The 8256-nt window shown below is 33.5% G+C and overlaps 1 long non-coding RNA gene across 2 annotated transcripts; it reads right to left on the bottom strand.

Annotated features, from left to right (window-relative positions):
- Positions 1-246: 246 nt before the first annotated feature.
- LOC136230310 (uncharacterized) lies at positions 247-3004 on the bottom strand. Of its 2 annotated transcripts, none has more exons than XR_010689343.1 (6): positions 2702-3004; positions 2349-2454; positions 1773-1840; positions 1461-1606; positions 1140-1373; positions 247-713 (listed from the first exon to the last, which is right to left on the bottom strand). It is a non-coding gene; the product is annotated as an uncharacterized lncRNA (long non-coding RNA). The 2 variants fall into 2 exon arrangements; XR_010689344.1 differs by having other exon boundaries at positions 1217-1373.
- Positions 3005-8256: the final 5252 nt, after the last annotated feature.

The following is an 8256-nucleotide window of genomic DNA, read 5'->3' as shown; positions in this document are numbered from 1 at the left end:
GTCAATGTTGTTAGAACCTAGCTTTTGGTTGCAAAGAATCCGGTTGCAAATTTCACCGACGACTTTTCAACCAAAGTTTTTGGACGGAAAGTTGACAGCTCACTTCATCAACCAACATTATACCTTCGGATTAGTGACGACATTGTTTTGAATTCTGGACAACTTTTTTATATATATACTTTTTCCATGATAAAACAAACAATATAATTACTAAAACAGACAATATAATTAATAAACAAAAGAACATTTCGAATAAACAATTAAAATTATACACATATTCTTAAGGTCTCATAATAATAAACTAGTCAAGTCATACATTCATGGCATATACTATAATCACCAAAATGAGCATATATAACTCTGTACAACTCTAATATCAAATTAGGGTGGGGATCATGGGTTCGATATCCACCCTCTTTCCAAAAAACAATCTATCCTCTCCAAGTTGTAAAGTCGATCCCTCTTTCAAAAAAAAATCTATCCTCTCCAAGTTGTAAAGTCGATCAAAAGTGATTTGGATTTGCCTTAAAGATGGACCAATTTGTGTCTCTATATCTATCGATCGTCCTCGAAGCTCATTAACCTCATGCATTAACACGCAAATGCAAACCTTGAAGTGATTGATCCTTCCATTGATGACGTTCATCTATGCACTTTGGATGCTCTATAAAAATGAGTCCACTCTTGAAATCATTAAGCATATCCTGTATAGACTGAAGATGAGTTTGTGTATTAGCATAAGAGGTAACTGAATAGTTAACTTTGGGACCTAAAGATGAAGAGTTACTCTTGTATTTCTAGGAAGAAACATACAGTCCCGGTAATAATGAGATGCAACTGAAACGACATACTGTCCCGACTTACGGTCTACTAAGTTTGAAGTTGCAATTTAGTTTCACAAAGATACTGTCAGGCAGGGTGTATAACATTAACAAACAAATCAAATTCATGAAAGGAAGTATCGTATAGCAGTGACCAATAAGACCGTGATTTAGAAGACTTATAAAGCAGTGCATATAAAATCAACTGTGTTTTAAACTTTCATGAAACTTATGTAATATTTCAACACATAGCAGTCATCATAAACAGATTCTTCATTTTAGTCACAATGAAATGATTTTGGCACCACAGCAGCCTACCTGGACCTAAGTTGCATATGTGATGAATCATAATATTGAAGTTGCGTGTGCCAGAAAGTTGAAGAAACTTAGCATACCACAGCTTATAAAATAATCCTCCACGTGCTACAAGTGAAGGTTTGATGTCAGAGTTCTTATACAAATCATTGATGATCTTTTTAAGACTGATTACATCTCTCCCGTACAGTTCAGCACTGACACTTGCACTAACTCCACTTCCACTTAACTCGTTACCTTCCATAACAAAGGGAATACATAAGATAAGGTGTGCAAGCGATGCCTTTTAAGCAAAAAAAAAAAAAGACTTTGTACAAGGCTTACACCAAATTCCCATCAATCTATCTTATCTCCCTTTTTGATGGTGTAGTTCCTAAAAGCAGGGGCATTACTAGAATCATATGCTCCTGCCCAAAAACCCTTCCTGATCTGATGCATCCCATGGAGGGCATTCAAGCTAAATGTCATATCTGCCATGCACATTCAAAAAATGTGTTGAATATGCAATTCAATTAAGGAAAACACAAGTAGTAAGGGGATGCCAATTTCAACTTCTCATGGGATATGGGGAGTCGTTGATAAATTGTGTAAATATCTATCAACTTCCCTAAAGTATATTCATAATTGTGTAAATACCTATCAACTCCACTTAAGTAATACCCAGTTGAAACTTGAAAGCCATCCGCAATAGTAAAATACATGACCTGAATTCAAATAGACAAGTTTTAAGTGCCAGTTGCCTTAAAAAGAAGCATCCAAAAATATCATGGATAAGAGAATTAAAGCTGAACACATAATCAAGAAAACAACAAAACCTATACATCAATCTCTACACTTCTATAACTCCATAGTGCCCCTTTTATTTATTTTCATTAAGTTTGCAAGATGGTTTATTGACTCCTGGTTGTTATAGGGGGTTCAAAATCCTATCTCCATAGTGCATTAACTTATTTCTCACTAATTCTGGCGTTTCTAATGTAGGCATATATGATACGCATGACACATCCATCCATTTACTACCAGAAATAAAACTTCTTTCTAGTAAGATACAGCTCAAATGAGTATCAAAATTAACCCTAAATCAAGGCTTAAGTACAATGTAGTTCCAATTTGACTGAAATAATACTAACCAACAGTGAAGCAATGGAAGAAATTAAAAAAAAAATCACATTAGGATGTTGTTGCATAACATACTATTTTGAAAAATCTCACCATTAACCAAAAGCCTCCAGATATTCGCCAACAAATAAAAACCCCACCATTGACCAATTGCAATTCAGAAGTCCACTCTTGGTGAAAACCCCCAATTTTCTGCAACCTAAAACACAATAATCTACCTTTATAAGAGAAACCAGAATGGAAACAGAGGCTAACTCAGAACCATAATGTATAATTTTTCTATAAAATTAAGATGAAAAGTGAATGAAGATTTTGAGCTAAACAGAGGAAGATAAACAAGCTCAAGCAGAGGTAAAGTTCGAATTAAGAACTTCAATATTTCTATTGGATTTTGGAACGCTAATTTAAGACAGATGTATAAATAAAAAAATATAAAGATAACCCACCTTATAGCAGTTACGAGTTCAGTTGACGTGACTGGTGGAAAACTGAGACGATTCACGATCCGTGAGAGATGGAGAACTGGGGAAGAGGGTTACGGCGATCGGCGAGAGATAGGAAAACTGAGGTGAAGAGTTTTACTGCAGTCGGCAAGAGATGGATAACTGAGATAAAGAGGATTTGGCGGTCGACCAGAGATGGAGGATTGAAGAAGACAGTGGAAGCAAAAATGGAAAACTGAGGAAGAAGGAAGAAAACAGTTCGATGGAGGCGGAAATGAGATAAGAAAAACTGTATAAAACCCTAAAACATTACTTTACTCTTTTATATACCAAATTATAAAATAATATTACTTTTTTTTTAATAAGTCGTACTGGGTACACAGAGTAAATAATTAGAAATATTAGCAAGTGTTATAATATTATTTAACTTAAATATATCAAATTATTTTTTTGTTTTTTTTAAATATCAAATTATAATTACAGTATTAAATATAAACAATATTATTACTTAAAATTATATAGTTTTGATTTAAAAACCTACAAAAAAAAATAAACGTTTTTCTTTCATGAGTTTTTTTTTTTAGCCAAACTTGATCGAACTTGTATCGAGCCGATCACTAAATGATGCATAATAGCGGCTCGATTCGTTTACAGCCCTAACTGTTGGCTTGGAGAAATGGGAATCAGGTTTATGAACAAGTTTTGTTCTCTAAAATTGGGTTTAATAAAATTGAAATTTAGGGCATAGATAAATTGCAACCAGAAAATATATGTTGAGACGTGTCTGGTTGCAATCTTTACAACCAACAAAACTTTGAAACCAGAATTTTGGTCTCAAATGTATTTAAGAAATCTACTTCTCACATTTGCAACCAATGACAATGCTTTGCAACCATATGGGTGGCAATATTGCAACCAATTTTAATCTGGTTTCAAACATTGATTGCTAATTACTATTTTTCTTGTAGTGCACATTTTTGCTACACAAGACTGATTTCCTCATGTCACGAACATGACTCTGCTGTCTTGTTCGTGACAGACACTTTTTCAGCAAAAAACATGATTTTTCATCCTTGAAGCACATCCTTTCGTCTGAATCAACATTTCTCTTCGCCATTAGCCACGTCCGTTCACCACATCTCTATGGAGGGATGTTTTCCAAGGGACACGACTTTCCTACATCTATAAAAAGGACATTCTACATCAATCATAAGATATATAGATATATCAAGATACAAATATACAGATATTTCAGGATCAGGGTTTACAACACTGATATTGAAATAACTTAGAGATTTAAATCCAAGCATCGAAGGAAGTAAGGTCGAGAGATAAACTTCCTCGAGATACAAAGAAGAAGATACAAAAGAGAAGACGATCCCGGGGCTTGACAAACCTTACAAAGACAGTAAAAGGATTCACAACCTTATACTCTCATCTGTTACAGTCTTTTTCCCTTTATTCTTTACTCTTTACAAATGTTCAACATTGTCAATACTTGTTCTTCAGAAACAAATCAATCAAATGCAAATTATTCATTATTGCTTTATGTATATTCTATGGAAATTCATATAAGCAAGATATAGGAATAATTATCAATTTATAAATATAGAAAAGATTCAGTTTATAAAGAAGATAATTGTATTACATTCGTAACTTATTCCGTTTTTAATTTATAATTCTAATTCACTACGATAGTCAGGTTCTGTCTTATCGTGAACGTTTCGCTATTTCTGAGTGAAGATCCTCCGGTAAGCAAGTTATTCCTGGAGTGGTTCTCTAGATGTATAAAGATAAAGAAGAAAGAAAAGGGCGGACCCCAATACCAAAACGAACAATAAGACCTAGCCCCAAGCCGCCTTTTTAGTGCTCTTCGACTCAATCTCAATTTCTTGTGTAATTTCCACAAGCGGATGATAATCTAGGTCGAGGAATTAAAATTATTTATCTTAAAACACTTAAGTCGTTTAATCCTGGATCAAGAGATTGAATTAAGTCTATTTCATCTGATACAACTGCATGCAGATTGAAGGTAGTAGCAGTCAGGGGAGTAGGAGAAGGGTGTACAATGAGCTCTCCCGCACGGGGCCCCAATTTTAAGAGGGCCCAATTTTTTTTATTATACAAATCTAAATAAATTATTATTATTAATTATTATGTGAAAAATTAAGTGAATATTAACTCATCCAGAAAACTAACGCTCTAAGAGCCTTAAGGGGCCCAATTATTATTATTATTATTATTATTGTACAATATCTAATTTAATTATTTTTATTATATTTATTACGTTAAAAATCAAGTTAAAAGTATCAGTAGTGTTCACATGGACCCTAATGACCACGGTGAATTTGGTCATTCACCGTTAGATGTAGGCTAATTAAAATCCTAAGGTGGAGATTCAAAGCATCCTAAGGCTTAGATTTAATCAGCCTACATCTAACGGTGAATGACCAAATTCACGTGATTATCAGGGTCCATGTGAAAAATACTGTAAAAGTATTTTGGTGTTTCATTTTATAGAAACATTATTATTATATGAAAGTATTAATTTTGTATTGAATATGACCCAATTATTTTTTCATTTAGCACAAAACCCAAAAAATGTTTAAGACGACCCTGTTAGTAGGTTAATACTTAATAAAACCATCAACGTATCCCGAGCTATGCATGGAAATAAATCATAGAAATTAGTTTAGATTTAATATAAGTTAAAGTGAAACAATTTACCAAACTAATGATTTTCTATAAAGCAAAAGAAAATAAATTAGTAAATAATATACATTAACAGTCAATAGCATTTCATGTGGGATCGATATCTTTTATTACTACACGCGAAACCGTGCACTTGCGGAATTCACCTGATAAGTTTTTGACACCGTTGCAGGGGGATGCCAAATTGACTTACTCAATTATTATTGTTTTATTCTGAATTTTGATTTATAGACTTACACTATTCTTTCCATTTACAGGTATTAAGTTCAAGTTTATACGTCAGACAAGAAGTACTAAGCAGATACATGAACCTTATCAACCTGAGATCGAAAAGAGTTTGAAGAAAAAGAAGAGAGCAAGAAAAAATAAGAATAAGGAAAAGCATTAGGAAAATGTATTTTTTGATATATTTGACTATTGGCTCTCCATATCTTCTAAAATTAGGAAAATGTATCTTTAATAACCTAAATTTATGTTATTATCATTGTATATATATTGATTATTATAAATCAAAATCAATAAAGGAATTACTTTCGAACACTATCAAACATAAAATGATTAAATATCCTATATAATCAGGGCAAATAAGGGGGGCTCAGATCCATTCGCTGTCTAAACCATCATGCCCAATGGTAGTTTCGACCCTCATGTCTGCATAAAAGTTTGAGGCTGTGGGTGCTAAATTAGTGATTTGGTTAAACTTTGATTGTATATTTTATAAATTGGAGATCTGACCTAGAACTTTAATTGGGTATTTGATAAATTGATGATTTGATCTAGAACTTTGATTGAGTATTTGATAAATTGAGAATTTCATAAATTGGGGATTGTTATATGATTAATAGAAAACTAACTCATCGAGGTTGTATTTAATTAAGATTCAGAGTAGTTAATTAACTCATTGAGTTGCATTTAATTACAAAATTCAACTATTTAATATATGATAGATGATAAATTTTTCAAAGTTTGTTTCAAATGTCCCAACCTTAATTTTGAGAAGTTTTACATTGATACGTAAAAATTGGTTCTGGACCTCTCATATGATAACAACTATATATTCGGAAAATTTTGAGTACAATCTATTTAGTAAAATTTTTTTTACGTATGCAAGTGTAAAATTAGCCTCCTAACGAATCTATCTTATATTCGCCACTGTGTGTAATGTGCGGATTTTCTACTAGTTTATATATTAATTAAGAAGCATAATCATTGAATTTATGGGACAAATAAGTTGTTTGATAAGATAATTAACAAGAACCTTTTTCTTTTTTGTCCCATAATATTATTCTTGCTAGTAAATGTTCTGATGAATGTAATAAAAGAAAAGAATTCTTCTTCAAAAAGAAAAAGAAAGAATAAAATAAACAATACACACGCCCAGTGGAAGTTGTCAAAAGAGAAAAGTGAATCAAGTGCTGCATTCACAAAGTTAGTTGGTTGACTCCTCAAATTATATATATTTATACACTTTCAAAAAATTTAATGATATTATTAATTAAGCTATCATATACTATTACTTAGCAAGAACCCACTTTTAATTAAAATAAAGGGTAAATTCCAAAAAAAAAACCCATGTGGTTTGATGTTGTTCCAAAAAAACCCTTGTGGTTTAGTTTTACAAAAAAAAGGCTCGTGGTTTCGCCGTTACCCGAAAAACGGAAAAGGCTTTAACACCGTTAAAAATGCTGACGTGGTAAGGGGTAGAGTTGGAAATTCGAATTTTTTTTTTTATTATTTTTTTAATTTTTCTCTCTCCTCTTCTTCTCTTTCCTCCTCCTCCTTCTTCTTCTTCCTTCTTCTCCTCTTCCTCCTTCTTCTCCTCCTTCTTCTTCCTTCTTCTTCTCCTTCTTCCAGAAATCTGGAATTTTCATTGCACGATTTCGTAATCTCTACCAGCGATCTTGATCTGAAACAGAAAGCTTCCGTTTCGTCCAGCGATCGCATTAACAGCTGGTTTTCAGTTTCAGGAAATCATCTGGATCCATTAACAGATGTAAATCCTCTATTTCCGATAGTAGTTTCCAGATTCTCTCTAGCATGTAGCAATCGCTTGATGCCATTTCAAATTTCTTCGCCTCGATTCTTTCAATTACGCGTTTAATTACCTCTTTAGTTACCTGAATCCATGACTCAAGTATCTGGTGTGTAGTGTACAGCGTTTGATTCTCGTGATTGTGTATTTGCTCGTACGGATTTTTGTTCAGATTGTGAACGTCGTTTGGCTTGCAAACCGCGAGTGTACGGACAACTCCTCATCTCACATTCGATCGAGTAAAGGATTTTCTGCGCGATGAGATTTTCGGAAATCTGGAAAAATTCCAGATTTCTGGAAATTTTCCAGAAATCTGGAATTTTTCGAAACTTACAAAAAAAGAAAAAAAAAGGTAGAAGGAGGAGGAAGAAGAAGAAGGAGGGGGAAGAAGGAGGGGGAAGAAGAATAAGGAAGAAGGAGAAGAAGAAGGAAGAAGGAGGAAGAGGAGAAGAAGGAAGAAGAAGAAGGAGGAGGAGGAAGGAGAAGAAGAGGAGAGAGAAAAATTAAAAAAAAATCGAATTTCCAACTCTACCCCTTGCCATCGGGCGATTCATACAACTTTGGACAGGCATATTCTGTATGATCCAACAAACCACACACAAAGCAAAACTTACGGAGTCGCTCATATTTGAAATCGGATTTCAAATATGAGCGACTCCGTAAGTTTTGCTTTGTGTGTGGTTTGTTGGATCATACAGAATATGCCTGTCCAAAGTTGTATGAATCGCCCGATGGCATGCTTGAAAAGCCATATGGGACATATATGCTCGCACAACATAGCCGTAAGCAAATCGCCAAGGGCTCGAAATGGCTG

Source organism: Euphorbia lathyris, chromosome 1, assembly GCF_963576675.1.
Source record: "Euphorbia lathyris chromosome 1, ddEupLath1.1, whole genome shotgun sequence".
Taxonomy (NCBI): Eukaryota; Viridiplantae; Streptophyta; class Magnoliopsida; order Malpighiales; family Euphorbiaceae; genus Euphorbia; species Euphorbia lathyris.
This window is presented reverse-complemented; position numbering and strand designations above follow the sequence as displayed.